This window comes from Calidris pugnax, unplaced genomic scaffold, assembly GCF_001431845.1.
Source record: "Calidris pugnax isolate Ruff unplaced genomic scaffold, ASM143184v1 scaffold190, whole genome shotgun sequence".
Classification (NCBI taxonomy): Eukaryota; Metazoa; Chordata; class Aves; order Charadriiformes; family Scolopacidae; genus Calidris; species Calidris pugnax.
In genome coordinates, this window is record NW_015090924.1 from 543294 (window position 1) to 564734 (window position 21441).

Sequence of the window (21441 nt, forward strand, 5' to 3'; positions counted from 1 at the left end):
CAGCTCAAGGATCATCCTTCAGGCTTAAAAATCTGGTACACAGGATTTAATAATACATAAGGAATTATTTTCATGTTTACTCCCACGAATACCATTAATAGGAACAGATTCATCTGTCTGGAGCTTTCAGCGCCTGTGAATCATCCCAATGAATCAATCACAACACACAGACGAGGAGCTCACAGAGGAGAAGACAAAAGGAGCAGCAAGGCTGCGGGACAGCATCACGAAGATGAAACATTTAAAAGGACAGGCAAGAAATCCCACCTTGGTATCAGGATTATAAGGGCTGTAAGTCTCACGGAGGTTACAAAAGCCTCGTGTTTCTGCAGGGAGATTACGAGGTCAAAACATCTAATTGAAAAGGGTTTTATAGGAATTAATTTATTCCAACTGACTCCATCAGCGTCCATAGGAGGTGTACCTACCTGATGGTATGTGCGTGTATGGAGTCATTTCAAACTGCCTAGAAACTTTGTCTATAAAACCATTGTTAAAATAACTCATAAAATTATGCAAGTTATGAAACAAATTGTAAAGCCTTTTCAGAGCCTCGTACAGGTTTGAGGATTAAAGAAACAGTTGATGTTAACCATAAAAAAAGCTATGTAATTTGTTGTGAAAGACATTCATTTCTTCTCCTGAGGAGGATGGCTCACCACAGCCAAGCATTGTACGCATCACTTTGCTGAGATGTTGAGCACCAACATGTGATCACAGAATGCTATGGGGTTGGAAGGGACCTCTGGAGATCATCCAGTCCAACCCCCCTGCCAAAGCAGGTCCACCCAGAGCAGGTCCCACAGGAACATGTCCAGGTGGGTTTGAATGTCTCCAGAGACAGAGACCCCACCACCTCTCTGGGCAGCCTCTGCCAGGGCTCTGCCACCCTGAAAGTGAAGAAGTTCCTCCTCAGGTTTAGGTGGAACGTCTTATGTTCAAATTTGTGCCCGTTCCCTCTTGTCCTGTCCCTGGGCACCACTGAAAAAAGACTGGCCCCATCCTCCTGACACCCACCCTTGAAGTATTTGATCAGATCCTCCCTCAGCCTTCTCTTCTCCATGTGATGCTTAAGGCAGGCTCATGAGCTGTAATTAACCGCAACGGTCCAAGCAAGCAATGTGGTGCCTCACACCAATTTAAATTGGGTAATGTTGGAGCATCAAAGGCCAGTTATTAATAGCTATTATTAATGCATTGCTTTTAAAGATTACATGAAAGAATTAACAATCGTAGACAAAACCAGCTAGCAACATCGGTTCTGCTGACAACAAATCCTGGTTTTGTCTGTATGGGGAATGAATGAGGGACATCTGTTCCTTCAAGAAATGGTTTGGGGGTTTCTGGGGTGGGGAGGGACCTTAAGTTCTGTGACCCTGCACATTTATGCACCATGTAAAAATAGGTTTGAATTTTCACATTATCTTCAGACGCTTCCTAACTGGCCAGGCACGAGAACACATCGCTATTTAAGAGGGGCTTCAGTGCAGCCCTTGGCTTCTGTGCCAACATTCAATGCATTTTATTCATCCACTTGCCTGTGATGGTTTATGAATGTTCACTTCATCACCAGGGGAACATGAAAGCCGTTTCTTTAGATGCCTATAGCTTATACAAGCAGCAGTGTCCGTCTGCGGCTCTTAACACTGCTAGGCCAGACTCCTCAAATTCCCCATAAACACTGGGAAAAACAGCTAAACTGGGACTATTATGTCATTGTCTGTGTCCATCACGACCTACTCTCATTTAGGCACAAGGCTGAACTTCTTTGCATCTGTGTTTCAGAAGATTAACTCTCCTATTAAACATGCCTTATTATTATTATTTATAGATCTCCTCTACTGGATATAACTTAAAATTGTCTACATTAAATTTTGCTATATCCTTTTTTAAAAGCCTTCTGCCAGTTTCAATCGCCTTTATATCTTCACCAAAGCTTTGCCAAGAACACCCAGGCACTAGGTGTTTCTGAAAGCACAGCTCAGTTACTGCAGTAGCAGATGCCCCCTCCCCGAAGGCCCACTGCCTGTTTTCTATAACCTCCTGGATTTAGACCAAGATCTTGGAAGACACAGCATGAGTAAACCATTAACCTTTGTGCTTGGTAGAATTTGGGCTGGAGATCCATGATCAGGCTGTACAAAAGCCAGGGCATGAGAGAGATGTTCACAGACTCTGTGGAGCCCTTCCAGCCCTCCTTTTCCTGGCTGTCCACCATACAGGGCAAAAAGACTATAAAGAGATGGAGAAACATGACAGCACTTCAGGTATCCAAAGTCTAGGTATGTTATAATGATCATTTTGATGGGAACTGAACCTCCACATCTTCAGAGATATAGGAGAGGATCTTGACACCATGAGGTTCTCCAAGTTGGAACCCTCCAGTTATCTTCTACTTCCTACAAACCTCAAGGAACCCAGGTGTTTGTGCACTAAGCCCAGAAAGTACCACTCAAAAAATAACAGTCCCAGCAAGAAAAAGTTCTAAATCAGTGACAAGGACATTAAACTTTACATCAAAGGAACATGACTGAAAGTATTGTGTTTTGAAACGTCAAGTTCGGTTGCTACTGAAATCCTACCTAATTGGCTTATTTGGTAGAAGGTTCAAGGACAACAGCTTGGAGACATATCACAAGCTATCGGTGGTTCGTAGTCATATTACAACTGTAAGGCTTTGGTTCCTGCATGCCCAAACAGTCCTTGGTTTCATATGGAATTAGTGACATAATTAACAACATTTAATAATGTTCAACAGATACTCAGAGCCAGAAGACTGAATGAGCAGTCTAAATTGGTGCCTTTCTATGATATCAGCAAACCTGATTTTTCCAGTCCTACAAAGGAAATTAAGGTAAATATCTATGGCATTACCGGTTTTTAGCATTTAGAAATTACTTTCCCAGTAGTAAAGCTGGGAACGCACTGTTAAATCACAGCATTTTACAAAGACCAGGACATTCTGGGCGTTCTTGTATCCTTCATTTGACTCCAGACTTCCCTGGCTTAAGTATCACTTGAAGAGAGAAGAAAAGCTGACCAATTATTTGTCCTAATTGCATCCAGTCTAACACCCCAACTACCAAAGCAATACCAACAGGAAAAAGGTTTCATCCCAGTCCAGCATCCCTTCGTTTCCAATGGTAACCCTCAAATACGATTCCTTTTAGACATCCCTTCCAGCATAGCTTCATAGAACAAAACACAATGCCTACAGAGTGTAATAAAAAAACCTCAATACTTCAAATAAACAAGAAAATAAAATTAAAAAGAGCGAGGTAAGGTTTACAGAAAGATAGGCAGATAGGGAAAAGTTGGAGGGAAAAAGTAGGAGTGCTTCAAGGGCAAGGGGACAGCATAACATGGAGAAATAAGTGCCTGGGGAAGGGGAACCGAAAATTTAAGACAATCCACGGTTTGGTGACAGGAGATATCCCTCTGTCCTCAAAGACATCCCTTCCTCTGCCTGACAAGAAACTAGATTAATTAGCCAGTGCAGGTTCCTGTGCCACAGCAGAAGCACCAACACACCCCAAATCTTCTCGAAAGGTTTTAGCCAATGGACAACATGAGTTTGGTTTAAAAAAAAAACACAAAAAACAACCAATAAAAAGGTGGCCAAGTCACTAAGGATCACAAGGCAGAAGCTCTTGTGCTTCTAAGCACTAGAAGCACTAAGGAGCACCACCAAAATACCCACACACAGCTACGTAACGCTCTATTTCCTAGTAGAAGGTACTGAAGGTGTGTGGCATGTTTTAACAACACGCTCCACAATCTATAAACCACGGTTCCAGCGTGCCCGTTGTACCCACCAAGAACAATACTTTGGCAAACAACTTATCAACGTGTTTTTCCTTCTCTGCCAGGCTCTGGCAGGAGGCACCTCTGCACCAGGAAGGGAATTCCAGAGACGGGCATCAACTGTGGAAACTATCAACTGTAGAAGCCCTTCTGCCAGCTGAAGGATGCTTCACAGAAAGTGCACTTCTGGATTAGAGGCAGCTATAAAAAGCACAGAACCATGAAATGAAAAAGAAAAAAAATAAAGATGAAGGAAAAAAAAAAAAGAGGGAGTCAGCGAAATAAAAAAGGGGTAATTTTTTTTTTTCCATATACTGGATTTTTTTTGCAAAAAGCAGGAGCAAAAAGTGTCAGGCATGAAAGAGACCCTGATTGCCTATTATTAACTGCTAGTAGCACCATTAGTTTATTTACTAGAGTGAAAACTAATAAGGAGACTAATGAGAGGTTTGGTTTGAGGCATTGTGGCGTTTCATTATAGTCTGGTGGAAAATTGGAAATGAACCCGATAGCTCTGTACTCCATTAACTCTTTCTCTCAGATCTGTGTGAAAATGCAAACACACATGCCTGGAGTCAACCGTATATGCCAGGAGAGCTCCTAATCATTTTTTGTCAACTTTAATACCTCCAGTAGATGATTTCTTGCTCTTCATGCCTAGCATCGCGGTATTACAACATTAAAATTCACCATCAACATAATAATCGTTTATATGCCTGCCGTGCCTTTGATCAGGGTCTGTCAAAGCACTGCATGGAATGTAATTAATTAAGCATAAGTATCTCCTGATACTCCTGGGGTCGGTACTGGGATATGGCAGCTTCACTTCAGCTCCCCAGCATGGCACAAGGAAATGTTAATTCCTTCAGTAACCTGATAGTTATAAAGACTATCTCCAACTCAAGAGGTTGGGAGAGGATGGAAAGCAAAAAGCAGCATCTGCTGGGAGTGGAGAAGGAAATGAAATTCATCCCCTCTGCTTGATCAGCATCTCAGGAACTCCTGTGTAAGGGAATGCAGAAATAGCACCACACAAAAAGAAATTAAAAGATTTTCAAAACTTTTTATGGATACACTATAGAAACAGGAAGCAAACAGGTACGATTTCCTACAGTTCAGGGTGATGTAACCAACAGAGCTGTTTTAACCAGTTGAACAATAATAAGGCCATTTCTTTGCAAGAAGCTGTACATGTACATAAGACTGCCACATCCTCTACCTCTTGCCCCTCAAGAAGGTCCCTCCACGTACGTCATCTCTGATAGTGCTGCCAGACCCTTTGACTGCTTGATGGCTTCATTTCTGGTGGGGTTCAGGAAATAAAACCCCCACAACTCTGTTTTAGGAATTAATACCTACTTGAGTGGTGGAAGCAGCAGTCTGTCCCCTCAACGCATGCATTTCTGTGTCTTTCCTGAATCTTAAAAAAAAGAGTGGATGGGCTCATTGCAGATCCCATTACATGAGCGTGTGGATGTACACCATGCACTAGGGAGCACCTAGGCTGAGTGATAAATAACCCAGCATTTTCACAAAATTACCAAATTACATCTTTTTATTTGGTTGGGTTCCTTGCCATTCCTTCTGGATGAGCAAGCAAAACCATCACCATCGAGTACAATCTCTCTGGGTAAGAGTCTCACCAGGAGCATCTGTCCATTTCCAAATGCACCAAAACATTAGGATGCAAAACATCTGAGCTTTCTGGAGATGGTCCGTTTGGATTTTCAGGAGGAAAAAAAGATCATCTGAAGAAGATTCCCAATAATTTTTTATATTTCTGGCTAGCTGCTCATAACAGTTGGATCCTTGATTAACTACAAGGGAAATACCTGTAATTCAATTCTCATCTCTCCAGCATAACCAGGTAGAGAGCACAACCAAGAAAAAAAATTGAAAAAAAAAAAAAAGGAAGGAAAAAAGATGGATTTAAAAGAAAATACCAAAGGAGGCTAAACTGACAAGTTTTATATTCTTCCCTCGGGGAAAAAGTCTTTAAAGCAGGTGCAGAGATAAGCAGCAGGAGGCACAGAGTGGTGCAAACGTGACATGGAAGAAATAGCAAAAAAATGACATGCAAATACAATTACGTCTCCTTCCCGGGGAAATGGTGTCAGACTGCACAAAGGAGCTGGGCAAAAAAAAGCAGTTCCATAACTGCAAAATTCCATGCAAGCTGAACTCCAGCCTCTTCTTTTGACTGTTTGTCTGTGTTATCAAAGAATATCATTAAATTACTTCACTGGTCCCAGGTCAGAAAGGTGCTGAAGGAGGACATGTCCAGACTTTTGCTTCAACTCTTTGTTTTAGATGTAAAAAAAAAATAAATAAATAAAAAAGACTAAAGTGCGATTTTTCCCTAAAGGATTGTGCAAGGTTCTGGGAATGGGAGACCATGCAAGCTGAACTCCAGCCTCTTCTTTTGACTGTTTGTCTGTGTTATCAAAGAATATCATTAAATTACTTCACTGGTCCCAGGTCAGAAAGGTGCTGAAGGAGGACATGTCCAGACTTTTGCTTCAACTCTTTGTTTTAGATGTAAAAAAAAAATAAAATAAAAAAGACTGAAGTGCAATTTTTCCCTGAAGGATTGTGCAAGGTTCTGGGAATGGGAGAAATCTCCTGAAACCTGCCCCCTTTGCCAGTGTCACACACACGACCTTTTGGTTTGGAGATGGTTCCAGCCTTCATTAGGACCATTTGATCCACGCAGGGCCCTGGAGCAAAGAGCCCTTGTTTGGTCTGAAGCTCGACACCTCACTTTATTAACCACCTGAGCCAACGAGCACTGAGGCTGAATTAATGCCAGTCTCCCACCAACTCCAGCCTTATTTGATTAGCTTTAAAAAAAAAAACAAAAACTACAGAAGTCTCTATTTTTTCCCATAGCTGAATTCCATCAATGGATTAATATTTATTTTTTTTAAATCATCGAGAAAATCTTGGGGTTTGCCTCTCACTTTTAGGTCAAACTTACTGGATATCTAATGTTGGCAACTTAACCACATTCCCTGTCACCCTTGCTTTACAGATGGAGCTGCTTTTCAGCTAGATGTCTTCTTTGGGTTTATACATTAAGGTGATAAAATATGAACTGGTGAAATGACAAGCAAATTAGAATAAAAATATTAATCAGTAGTTGTTTAGACTATGATACCAGCAGTTTGGCAGAACTGTGAGGTGATGTTGCCATGTTTAATACACAGGATGGAAAAAAAAAAAGGCTTTGAGCTTAATAAAAGAAGAAAATAAACAAAAAGAAAGGGGAAAAGCCATTGGGAAATACTTTGCATGTCTTTATAGTTGAGATGTTAATGGTCCAAAAGAACATCTGTGTTCTTCCTACATTCTTAAAAGGAAAAAAAAATAAAATAAAAAAAGAAATCACTTGCTGATTATGTTAGCTTGCTTTGAAAGCCCACAGCAGATTTATTATTTCCTTTGGAAAAATTGCACTTTGTTCTCCCTGCAATATCATTCCCATCAAGTGCAGCGTGCCAAAAGAAGCTGCTTTGGGAATAAGCCAAAAAAGATGGAGACAATGTGGTATACTCTAAGCACAGACTATTTATGGGCTACGAGAGAAAATCCTTTTGTAATTTTTGAAGTCTGCACTTGGTGCGAGTTAATGAGAAAGTTTGAGAGACTGAAAGGTCTCATTATGACATGTCACTCCAAGATCGCATCTTTGTTTCCTTAATTTTCTTTTAAGCTGCTCCCAAGCTGCCTAAAAAGAATCTTTTTATGAGAGAGGCTGAGATAAACTTCTGAGAATTTCAATGCAAAGATGGCCAGTCCAGATTTTGATCCCCTTTTTTCACTCTTCTGGTGAGCTGGAGAGAATAAACCTACGAGTCACCAGGAAGAGAGACTGGCAGCAGGGCTATAAAACCCCATTTTTTGTTATTTACAATACTGTGCACACCGATATAAGTTCAGTCCTCTCTTCTGTTTGGGAATCTCCACTTTTTTCCCCCCGATCCCAATCATTTTTCCCAATTATTTCATTCACTCTTCTGGTGAGCTGGAGAGAATAAACCTACGAGTCACCAGGAAGAGAGACTGGCAGCAGGGCTATAAAACCCCATTTTTTGTTATTTACAATACTGTGCACACCGATATAAGTTCAGTCCTCTCTTCTGTTTGGGAATCTCTGCTTTTTACCCTGATCCCAATCATTTTTCCCAATTATTTCATTGGCAGTGCTGAGCCACAGCTGTAACGGCATGTGTTTATCTGCATGACTGTGCCCACTGGCCATACTGGTTTGCAGAGCTGTGCTTTTTACCCTGATCCCAATCATTTTTCCCAATTATTTCATTGGCAGTGCTGAGCCACAGTTATAATGGCATGTGTTTATCTGCACGACTGTGCCCACTGGCCATACTGGTTTGCAGAGCCGGCCGCCTCCTTCCTAACTGGAAGATTGAAATGAGTTGACGGAGTTTGAAAAATTACCTAATTGCTAGTAAAGGATTACTTCTTCTCATTAATCTTTTCACGTGGCTCAGTAAAATCCTTTGAAGAGAAGCTACTTCCGAAAGCGGGCACAGAAAAACTCGTCACACGAAAATCAAGAAGACGGTCAAAAAAGAAGAGTTTTGGTGCACAGCAGGAAGTGACTGCTGCAGTTATTGATGAGCTGACCACCTCTAGGACCTAGAGCCGGCCGCCTCCTTCCTAACTGGAAGATTGAAATGAGTTGACGGAGTTTGAAAAATTACCTAATTGCTAGTAAAGGATTACTTCTTCTCATTAATCTTTTCACGTGGCTCAGTAAAATCCTTTGAAGAGAAGCTACTTCCGAAAGCGGGCACAGAAAAACTCGTCACACGAAAATCAAGAAGACGGTCAAAAAGAAGAGTTTTGGTGCTGTTATTGATGAGCTGACCACCTCTAGGACCTTTGTATCAAATGCCCATTTATAAATACACACAATTTCAGGTATTAATGAAGTAGTTCATCCAGTGGCTTCATGGGAGTGCTGGCTCCACTCTTGCAACCATCTTGGTGGCATTACCACAGTCTGCTCTGGAGTGGTTTTGGAGCAATTTGTTTCACCCCTGGCATTGCAGCTCATTGCACACTGCAGCGTTGTTCAAGTAGTCAAAAAAGAAGATTTGCTAAGCTAATGGCTGGAGGTGATCAGAGAAGGATGTATGTCCCCTGTTGCACACTGCAGTGTTGTTTAAGCAGTCAAAAGAGAAGATTTGCTAAGCTAATGGCTGGCACATAACTACGGAGGTGATCAGAGAAGGATGTATGTCCCCTTATGGCACAGAGGACATACATGTGTAGCATCACATCCTTTGGTGTGATGGTTTCGTGACCATACCCAGCCCTACTGTAGTCCTAGATTTTAGCTCAACACAATGTTTTCCCACTGGAGTGGTTTTGGAGCAATTTGTTTCACCCCTGGCATTGCAGCTCATTGCACACTGCAGCGTTGTTCAAGTAGTCAAAAAAGAAGATTTGCTAAGCTAATGGCTGGAGGTGATCAGAGAAGGATGTATGTCCCCTTATGGCACAGAGGACATACATGTGTAGCATCACATCCTTTGGTGTGATGGTTTCGTGACCATACCCAGCCCTACTGTAGTCCTAAATTTTGGCTCAACACAATGTTTTCATGAAGTGTTGTTTTCGCTTGTACTGGGAATAAAACCAAGATGCAGAAGTCAGGGAGTAGAGAGAACCTCCTTCACCAGCAAACCTCCTCCTCAGCCATCGCAAACAGCTCTGTCAGAAAATCTGTTCTGCAAAGGGATCAACTTCCACGTTAAACACAGAGCTCAACCACCTGGGTGGCTATTCCTGAGTCTTGCTGATCTGGTCACCACCAGAAACACTCCCCTCCACCCAGGGTATCCATGACCCATCACATTCTGTACCACCTTAGCTTAGATTGCTGCCAACAATCGACAATCAGTGGTCAACAGGCTTTTCAACCCGGGTCTGCTCTTCTGCAGAGGAAGTCATTGAGAAGAAACCCCTGAAGTTATTTCTTGTGCCTCTTCTAAAGCACCAAGGCAGCACATCTTTGCCTATGCATGACTCCAGTAGGTCCCATTTGTTCTTGTGCCAACTTGTCCTTTCAACAGAGGAGCTCAGCCCTGCTTCCTCCAACTGCTCCCAACCCACGGGGCTTGCTCTGTGCCCTTTCCCTCTCCTCAGTCTCCAAACCATTTATACAGAAGGAGAACACGTCCCCAGAGGGGGAACAGTTGCTGGAGATGACGTAGTCAAGGTTGGGGAGGAGCTGAGTTACCTGCAATGAACCTCACCAGCACAGGTATACCCCAGGCCCCTTGCTCACCCCTTTCTCTTCCCTCAGCCCCCAGGGACCCATGAGCAGCATGCCCTACAGATGCCTTATTTTCAATAACTAGTTCAATTCTGAGCACAACATACTTGCTGAGCACCATGGATGTTCTCTGCAAGCTCCTTTCCCCTCTGGAGCTAACAATAAACTGAGCTGAAGGGGAAAGCTCAGATACCGATCTACGTATAGAAGTAAAAATGATAGAGCTCAACCTACTCCTTATTGAAAGCCCAAGACTGAAAGCATTTCTGGATACTCGCTGCAGAACTCAGTTCCTAATCAAACATTTGGATTTAGGGCTTTTCACACAGAATGAAGGACCCAGCATCAGCTACTTCAATGTGGTCACACGCTCCGGCTTTTGGTGCACACGCAAATCCATGGAGAAAGGCTGGATGAGGTTCAGAGTGGCTTATTTTTTCAGATCAACACACGATCAATACATTAACTTCTAAATATAAGGACGGAAACTACCCAAAACTATGTAAAACTATCCAAAGATACTACCAGATGCCACCTGTCAGTCATTAAATATCTTTGGGTTTTTTCCAAATAAATAATAGCAATTTCTATGGAATCTTAAAAAACTATCCAGAACTATGTAAAACAATCCAAAAATACTACCAGATGCCACCCATCAGTCATTAAAAAACTTTGTGTTTTTTGTAATAAATAATAGCAATTTCTATGGAATCTTAAACTAAGCTTGTGGGATTAGAACTGCACTTGGGAAACTTCTTATCTAATTGGGAGAGCAGGCGATATTTTGAAGGATTTATAACAAACCCCCAAAAACAAACACAACTTCTCCTATCTGTTTACTCCTGGGTAACCCCTTTATGCCACCAGCCGTGGAGCTGAGCAGTCTGCGTCTCCGCAGAAATCAGAGGAGCTGTAAAATTGCATCAGCACGAAGATAAATGCCCTCACCTGGGAGAGACGGGGCTCCACGGCCAGCAGAGAAGAATGTAAGATGAGATCTACCACAAACCCCACGCCGATAGTAGCTGGGCAACACACAAACACCCCCCCAAACTGCCGTGTTTGGGAAAGGCAACTGAAATCCAGCCCTTTCCCCATCCCTGGGCAAAATGGTTGCAACCAGGCTGCTAGGGGCTGCTTTCCAAATACTTCTGATTCATTGGAATACACGGATATCTTTTAAAATATAAAATCTGCTTCCATGTTTCTTCCTGGAGTATCGGAAATTCTGATTTATTTTTTTTTCTTCAAATCTCAGTCATGAATATCAAATATGACATATTGCTTCAGTGGAAGAGGAACCAGTGGGAGTTATTAAGCCCTTTTTTGCACTTTTTTCTGTTTGGTTTTTTTTTTTTTGTGCATGTTCTTCAAGCTCATTAATTATCAAGAATCACTTGATGCTTTGAAGAAGTAATGAAGAAAAAAATGATCTTTTTCTTAAAATAGCGTAATGACAACTGATTGTTCCCATCCTATTTTTATCACAGACATTTCCATCACTGAGACGACTTAGTTTCACACAAAAATGTAACTGCTACAAAACCCCCCGTTCAAGAATAATTAATGCTGGGACAAACAGAAACAGCTACAGCTCAGCCTTAACTCGTGCTGCCGGGAAAAGCCCAGCACATTAATCAAGAATGTGTCTGGAGAAGGACAGGAGTGCCTCATTCACAGCCACAAAGCTCTCCAGCTCCTCTACCATGGCCCAGCCCCAGATTGTGAACTGAATTCCGTTGGGCTACTCGCACGCTTAAATTTACACATGTGCCTAAAATAGTTTTCAATTAGGATCCAGTCCAGCTGGCAACTGGAACAGACTCATTAGAGTTCAGATAACCCAGAGCTGGAGGGGGAGAAAGGCTCTTGTGGTCTTGTAGCTCATACAAGAAGTGGAGGATTCAGAATGTGGAAGGTCAGAATGTGCTGAGGATTTAGAGCTACGAGAAATGGGGCTGGTGGACATCCCACTCCCAGCAGCAACACAAAGCAACGCTCAGTTAATGTTTCCACATCAGGAGGTCAACTTCAAATAGAGTCCATCACTGCTAACAAAAAGCAGCTAAGAACTCAGCTAAGATAAAATACTAGAAATGCTTCAAAAACGTGTACTTTTAGAGAACCAACACACATCAGTGGCAGCAGCACTTGCAGGAGGTGGCTGAGCAGGGCGGTGGTACCCAGGTCTGCAAGACCTTCCACAGCACCATCTCCAGCAAAAGCAAAGGTAAGGAGGCAAGAAAAACGACACCAGCATCTTGAAAGTTAAGAGAGTTAACTTCAGACTCTCCTGGTTCTCCCAAATGTGAGGCACCCAACATGCTTTCAGCTTGACCCCATTGGTTTCCCATAGCACATGTGGGTACCCCCAGAAGATGCCTTCATCTCTCTGTACACAAACCAGGTATCACTGCTAAACCAACCATCTTTTCTGGAAGGAAACCTGCTGAAGTGGAGTTGTTCTCCAGGAAGGCACACAGTGCTGGAGAGCAAAGGAATTCCCAAAGGACAAGCAGGGCACAGCCTGAACAGGGCTCTCCACTGCTTTGCCCATGGCCTTCAGCCTCACACACACACACTCTTCCTTTAACCTGACCCTATCTCCTACTGCTTTCCCACCTCTGCCCACCCCATTCTTCTCCCCAGAGCCTCCTGCCCTGAAGGCACTCAGATCCTCCCATGGCATAGCAGTGGGCAGAACAAGAACAGGAGAGGAAGAGAGAGGGAGGCTTAACCAGCAGAGAAGGAAAAGTGTCAAAAAAGAGAGCGACAAGAAAGAATGGAGCTCTTAAACCCCTGACCTCCAGAGGAAGCCCTAACGAGTGAGTGGGAGCTATTCAACCTACAGACATTTTCTGACAGAATGAAAGGGTAAGTTCATCAGAGACCACCAAGGGACAGCCTATTCAGCCTGTTCAAGATAGAAGTGAACACCTCGACCACAGCAAAACCCACTTAAGTCAGGCAGGAACAAAACCTGGTAAGGGTGGTGAAGCACAGGAAGAGCTTTCCTTGCCTTCAGTGGGGGTCTTCCAGTCCAGGTTAGACAAGGACCACTGGGAAGCACAGGGAGCAGAGCTGCCTTTGTACTGATCTCGCTGAGGCTTCTTGAGGTCTCTAATATTGGTTGCACCCACAAGCAAGGTGACTGTCCCTGTTGGACACCAGAACACCACTGGAACACCCTTACACATCCCTGTGCACCACAAGAACACCTACTCGGTCAACACCAAACTTCATGACAACCAGCTGTCCCAGCCCCTTCCCAGAGACACAGGACACTCCAAATAGTGTCCGAGAGCTCTGACTTGTTCTTCTAATTCATTAATGAACACTTTAATCTTGTTAATCTCATGAGGGACAACTCTTTCAGATTAATAGCAGAAACTGGGGGGTGAGGGGAATGTAAAACACAATTCCTTCAAAGTCAAGAGCATATTTTGCTAATGCAATGTGATTAATGACAAAGATCATGTTATATTAATGGAGAAATCTATTAAAGTACACTTGCGGGATTTCACAATTAATCTTATTCTCCCAGACTACAAATTAATGGACATTTTCCCAGACTTCACTGAGAGCAAAGTATAAATACCACAAGAGAGGGAGAGCTTGTCCTGTAACCAAACACATCACGGTTAACGTCACGTTGACCTCATGCTTAGAGGCCAACCGCGTGTTTTTGCATATGCAAATCAAAAATCTTCATCTGCTGGTGTCTAAACTGATTTATAGCCGAAGATTTTGATGAGTGCTGAAAAGACTAAGTTCCAAAAACTTGCTCATAAAGATTATTGCTAATGAACTCTCAAAAAACTTCTTTTCTGCCCTGTGTATTAAGGATAAGGCTGCGACCAAAACACACCTCTGTAAAGGGAGATCTTGTGCAAACCTGGTGTTAAGAGAACGTGAACATCAACTTCCATGGTAAGGTATTGTATGTTCATGCCCTTCCCTTCCTCCAGCTCTTTGAGCCCCAAACCTGCATACAGAAGGAAATTTTTGTCCCTAGATTATTTCATCTCATCCCATCATCAGACTCTTTCCCATCCCTCAACTTGTTATGGACCCCAGTCTCTGTGCCAAAGCTTTGGTTACCACTACTACCAGCAGCAAGCTCCCACCCCCTGGCCCTTGTGTTGCCCACCAACAGCCATTGATCACCCAGAGATAAAGGCTAGAAAAGGGCTTGAGGCAAAGCATGAGACTTCTCTTGCTCCTGCATGGCCAGCTGCTTAGGGCAGTGCCCAGCATCCTGGGGAACAGCTGCCCAGGAGAAGACCTCCTGCTCAGGGGACACATAGTGCTCATGGCTGGGCTGCAGGTGTCCTTTGGTTTCTTGATGGACCTGGACACCCTCTCTCTTGGCCCTTCATGAGCCACCCTACACATGCATGGCTGCACCTCCTCCAGCATGGCCAGCTATTCCATGGACCATGAACATCCTTGCACGGGGTTGGCTTAGGAATATGTATTTCCAATGTCTGAAGGACACCTGCGGTCATCTCCAACCCACTTCTGACCTCTCCTGCAGGCAGGTTGTCTCCTTGTGCAAGTCACCCTCTACTGTTTTGAGCTACCCAAAGACTTGGCAGTTGGTGCAAGCTCCAAAAACAGCCAAGGCATTTTGACGGTTCAAAAAAGCTTCCTCTCCCATGGCCTGTATGTATAGATTTTATTAAATTTTTCAAAGTATTGGAGTGAAAAAAAGGGTTACCACATTCTCTCTCGGCAGCAGCAAGAGAGACATCAATTCTCCACCCTGCACTTACACCAGAGCATTAATTTTAGGATCTCAGCTCCACTCAGGGACAGTATTTTACCCCCCCGTCCCAGATCACCAGATCTTTTCTCCTCCAGGCCCAACTCACACAAAAGCTGCAGTTTCCAGTTGTGTTGGCTCGGGTTTGGGGAGCCTCGTGACAGTCCTGTGCTCTCCAGCAGCCTTTGGACAATGCTTCTGTTGTCTCGGACTCTTTGCTCCCAGCCTGTCAACTTTGTTCCTCTAAGCACAGATTTTTCTCTCCAGTTAGTCTTCCCCAAAAGTTAAGTTTGCTGCTACGAAGACATTAGATCTGGTTTATTCAAAACCATCGGGGTGCAATTCTTCCCGCAGTGGTCCATCACATTCTTCACTCAATACTCTCCTGAAAACCCAATCCTACCTTGCTCTTGCTCTTTCTTTTTCTGCAGTGCTCATTTTACCACTGCTAATGTTTAACTCGCTCCGTGCCACATAAACCCACAGAGCCTTTGCTCTTCTGCATCCCTGTAAATAGCTTTTTCTGACATTTCTGAGTCCACCTGTGTCCTTTTGCCTTCCCAAGTCAGCAAACTTGTATCAGGTGGGCTATGTCATCAGCTGTAGCAGCCAGGTCTACCTGGGCTGAAGCCCCAAAAGCCCTTCTCTCTACAGATTTTAAATGGTGGTGAATACAGCAAGCCACAACTACTTTCTTAAAATAATAAAAAAAATAATTTTAAAAGTGCCTATTTTTTAAATAGGAGGGGGGAAAAAAGGCACAAAAGACTAACTCCTGCTTTTAGTCCCAAACTTTGCACAGCCTGTGGCAGGTACATCCTATATTATCCTGTCTGTGGAACGGAGACTTATTTTGGAAGGTATCTTGGAGGGCAATGCTTGGAAAACCCATATTCTCAGCAAGAGATCGGTAGGGGAATTTTTCCTCTTTCATATACATGAAGTTGTAGCCTTAGCGGATTAGTTACACATGAAGAGGAGAAAAAAAAAAAAACAACCACCAAACCACAAACAAAATCAAAGAGAGCAAAGCTAAACCCATCAGGTGTGTGCACATGGGCCTGGGCAGGTATATACTATAGGAAGAGCATGGGGAAAACTATGCACGAAGGGGATACGAGCAGACCTCAGGCAGGACCAAACCAAACAGAACATGCTCGACGCCGCTCGAGATGGCTCAAAGCCACACAGAGTCAGAGATGGAGAATTTAGCCCCAAAAAGGCAGAGGCGAAGGATAAACTGCAAATCTAAACCCCAGTGTTTCCAGGGAGAGTTCTCCCGCTGCATCATCTCTAAAGTGCTCCTCCAAAAACTACCTTAAGGCCATGTAAGCTCACTCTGGGCATCCCTCTCTCCCTGTAAGCAAGTGACAAAGTCCTTTTTTTGAGGAAGGGTATCTTGGTTTGATGATGTTATGGTCATTTGCTGAGTTTTAGAAGCCAGAGATGGATCATCTCGTGCATTCAGGAGTCAGCCTGAATTCCAAACCCACTTGACTTTGAGGGAAGTCAAACATGGTGTCCTAGTGTCCTGGGCTACACCCAGCCCTGAATCATCAGTTTTAGCTCTGACACCTCAGACAGTAAGATCTTCAAGCAGCAAGGTAAAAAATTATAAATAATAAAAATTAAAAAGCTGCTCAGAAGCACAGAGGATTAACATCAACACCCAGCTTAGATCAGTTCAGCAGTGACAGTAATTAGCAGAAGCAATATTTTGGTTCAGCCTATTATTAGATACAGTACATCGAGTTTCTATATCTGATTTTCAGTATTCCCAGAATTGGGGATGGAATCACCAATAATGTAATCACTTAACCGTCAGCAGTGGAACTTGCTTCTCTGCCTGGGGATTGAAAAAAAAAAAAGTAAAAATATGCTATTTCTCCCCCCACAACACCTTTTCCTATATAAATGTGGAAAAAAAGCACAGTCCTGATTTTCCGAAGCCAGAAGGGCAGAAGCCTATTTAATCACTCATTTTCAATCTTTGAAGACCAGCATGAATAACACCATTGTTGCCCACGTATCAGTGCCCAGCGCTAGGGTTACACTACTTTTGGAAATAAGTGGCCTTTGAATTGCCCCCTCCTAACAGGTACCACATTTGGGTTGGTTTGCTTGTTTTAAAGAAGCCATAACAACACACCAAACGCAAGAAAAATTAAAGTTGTGTCACTTTAACTTATATTCAGAAGGAAAAAATATGAATTTTGACCAGCTAGCGAAGAGGTAAAACGCTTTCTGTCCTCCACGTAAAGAAAATAGTGCAAATGGAAGGCTGGGGCTATCTCCTTGCATTTATCAAGCTGAAGCTAACAATGGGAATACTGAAGGAATCCAGGGAGGAAACACAGAGCTATTGAGCTGCTGCAGCCCTATCGAGGATTCGATCAATCTTAATGTCTCACCCCACATTCTTCCTCGCTTAGATTTCAGCGGATACCAGGGAGAGTTGAGCAAATTTTATGTAATTGCCCTGCACTTAAGAGCTTCAGAGGAGACTCCATTTCACGTTTGGTTACTTTACAAGGCTCACAGTCACCTGCAGCCACCTTATCTGACCGTCAGGATGCTCTCAGTGCTTCCATGTCAGCCAAGAAGCATCATTCTACCTTCAGTTATAATGTCCAGAAAAGATAAAAAGAAGAAAAATTTAAAAATAATCATAAAAAAATAGGAGTGCACAGATTGATCCTTCCCAGCACGCTCCACTGGGTCTTTAGGTGAAACTCATGGAACTGGATTATGGCTGGTGACAACCAGCTCAGAGGGAGGAGTACAGAGGAAAAAAAGAAGAAAAAAACCCAAAAACCAACTAGCAAAGCTGCTTTTCACGTGAGACAAATTACTCAAGTCTTTATTTGCGCTGAGAAATGCATGTTCATGCTAGTTTTCCTAGCTGAGTTCAGCCAGGATTAGTCACACGATTAAAACACCCCCCCAAAAAAAAAAAATCTGTTCCTTACTGTGTTTCTGGCAGCTTTAGCAATAAAGCCAGAGGGATTTATTAGCAATAGAAACCATTATGATTTTTATTCTCCATTCTGAAGCGTGCTTACTGACTCACAGCCTATTGACCAGTCTGAAAACTGGGACATTGATATTTTTGGCCAGGCTTTTGAGGATATTGTAAAATTCCTTAGGAATATAGATGCTTTTTCAAAATGCTGCCAAGCAGCGACTTTAAAATCTGACCCTGAGGAGCTTGTTCTTTTACTGAAAGTGAGAACTTCAGCCAGCATCTCCTTTCCCTTGTTTGGAAAGGACGTTTTGGTACTTTGGTGTTCCAGAAGTTAAATTTTTAACCCCAGGAGTGGCTTGCAGGGTGACACAAAGCTGGCTGGAACGACAAGTGTGCCCAGCTGGTTGTACACCCTGGAACACATTCTCCCCACGCTGCTTTTAGTGGTCAAAAACCAAGGTCAAGGCTCTTTATACAGTTAAATGATAAAGTTTCCGTGGGCTAGATGCCTTCTGACATATCCTCGTGACACCTCTGAGACACACCACTTGGGGCCTTCACAGGAGAGCAAAAATAGAAAAAATTACATGGAATTGTGAACACAAATGAGATTTACCCAAACATTCAAACCACTTGCTTCTGTGTTTGGTTTTATGCTTTCTGATGGACAAACCTTTTCCAGTGCTACTTTATTAGCTGTGGCCAGAGCTCTAATTACTGGTTAATCCCAAGGAGTGTCAGGGGTTTAAACAGCTGCTGAAGCAGCTCTGGAGGGTACGGGTGCAAGACAGGGCTATGTACAACTAGTGCTAGTGCACATATATTGTGTAATCTGGCTAAAAGTGACCAATAAATAACTAATAAGGTGCCATAAAAGTCAGTGGCACAAAGATGATGCAACGACTTGCACTTTGGAGAAACAAACAGGGCACAAAGAATATCACTATTTCAATGAGACCACACACAGATGTATTCTGAAGGGGTACTTCTTGGTTAAAAATCAAGTCACAAGAATAAAACAAAAATGGATTTTTTTTTTTTCTACGAAGGGATTTTCCTGCAGAAGTCTCACCTAAAGTTTATTTTCTGGAGAAGGTTTGTTTTTTGTCAGATGGATCCTTTTGCTTCACTTTGCAACTGACAGGGAAACCTGAGCATTTCTAGCCTCAGGCCCCACGTAAATTCTTCCCTCCTTGATAGATGTTTCCCTCCAGCTTTTGGATGGGAAAAAAAAATCCCCAGAATATAGTCCACGTGTCCCCTGCTCCTTATTGTCATATGTGGCTGGTGATGTAGAAGCCATGGAAATAGTGCCCACAGAGCCTAAAACTGACATCCCACAAAGATTTCTGTAGGTTTCAATTAAATTTAAGTAGATAGAAGCCATAGGTTCCCTCGAGGTTATCACAAGGGAAGAAAAAAATTATAATAAATAGGAATAATCAATCAATACCTGTAAATGAGGTATAGAAATAATGAAGAGCAGTGATTCTGCCCCCATATGCCAGCTCTGGGGACACCCCCACATCCCAGACAGGCAGGGGATGGTAAATGGGTACCACGGCTCGACTGGAATAAAGGCAACGAGACACTGCAGACAGGTCAGATGAAGAAAAGAGATATTCTGAGTGGTATTTCGGTCAGCGGCAGCCTGGCTGTTAATGGAAGCTTCTTCTGTGAAGAAAGACTAATAACATGTCTCAAAAAAAACCAAAAAAAACCAACCACACAAAAACCCAACCAGCCCCTAAGGCAGATTGAGACCAAGTAAAAAGACTCTGCCGTCAGCTGCTGGAAGGGAAGAGGTTACAGGGGAAACATTAGAAATGTACTTTCAACACACACACAGAGCCTCTGGTCTGAGCACACAATTATTCTACAAAGGTTAAGATTAATTTATAAATTAATAAAGCAGGATCTAAACACCTTCTGCAAGATTGAAACCCAAAGGGAGCAGGTCCCTGAGGGTCATTAAGGCCAAACAAGTTTTGCCCCCCCAAATCCAGGCAGAAGGCAGCAGGGGGGTGGAGAAGAGCTTTTATCCCCACTTTGCAGACAGGGAATGGAGACAAAGTTAGCTGAAGTCATGGAAGGAAGAAAGGAACACAAGCAAGTATTTCTCACATCCCAGCACCAGGCCAAGTCACAAACCTTTAGCACCCTCATCAAAAAAAAAAAAACAACCACAGGAGCACATGAATCTATAGGAACCACATAACCATTTTGTACCTTTGTTTTCTGGGTCTAATTTAGCTCACCTGAACATATCAGAATCTTATCATGTCAATTATAAGGCCTGGAAAAAAAATCAGTTCAGCATATTAGCTTCTGAGTCCATACATCAGGTTATTCTTTTATCCACATCACTAACATCGTTCTCCCTGATCTTTTTTTTTTGTTCCAAAAATAAAATAACAAAAAACCCCTTCCACTGTAATTCAGTCGCTATTACTATCTCCAAAATCATCTACCCGTGCTGGATTCATACCAGAGAGATTTACAGGACTTAATGGCAGCAGAGGGTTGGAGGTCAGTTAAGGGAGCTCTGAAATTACTTGCCCCGGGGACAGCAAATTCCACAGCAGTCGCGGCAGGGCCCGGGTGGAATGACGGCCTGCAACGCGCCGATGACAGACGGGGAGAAGTCCTGCTACACGTGTGGTGCCAACCTCCTGGGATGGGGAGTGATTTCCCTCCTGATGACTTCCCTGCTGGAAGCCAGGTGTCTCCAGAAGCACTAGGAGATGCCCTCTCCCTTCACCCCGGAGAAACGCGCGGTGCCAGCTCAGCCACCGCCGCCAGCGGGCTGTACGGGCCTGTCCCTCAACAGGAGCGCTGTCTTCTCAGCCTCACCCACAAGGGTTTTAGGTTTCAAATCAAATTTACACCCCGCAGTTACATGAGGGATTGCTGAGCTGCGGTAACCGAGGCTGCTCTTTCATCCTCTCCTCCCTACAGAAGGTTTCCCCAAGACAGGTTTTCCTCCTGCTGCTACCGCTCTTCGCCTTTCCTGCCCCCGTTAACTCTCAAGTTTCTCTGCAATTGGCTTTTCAAGAGAGTGTGGGGCTACCCCCTTCTCCTCCCCTCCATGGCTGCCCTCTCACCACCCTTCCTCTCTACTGCTCTCCTAACCCCTGTGCTCCAGCAGGACTTCCCTCCTCCTCCATATTTTATAGAATCATAGAATGGTTTGACTTGGAAGGGACCTTGAAAGATCATCCAGTTCCAACCCCCTGCCCTGGGCAGGGACACCTCACAGGGCTTCCCTCCTCCTCCATACTTTATAGAATCATAGAATGGTTTGGGTTGGAAGGGACCTTGAAAGATCATCCAGTTCCAACCCCCTGCCCTGGGCAGGGACACCTCCCACCACACCAGGTTGCTCCAAGCCCCCTCCAACCTGCCCTTCAACCCCTCCAGGGATGGGGCAGCCACAGCTTCTCGGGGCAACCTTGGCCAGGCTCTCACCACCCTCACACCAAAGAGGTTCTTCCCCACATCTCATCTCAATTTTCCCTCTTCCAATTTAAAACCATTACCCCTTGCTCCTCTCACTACCCTTCCTGATTATTTTTCAGCAAGGAAGGCAGGGAAAGGAAGCTC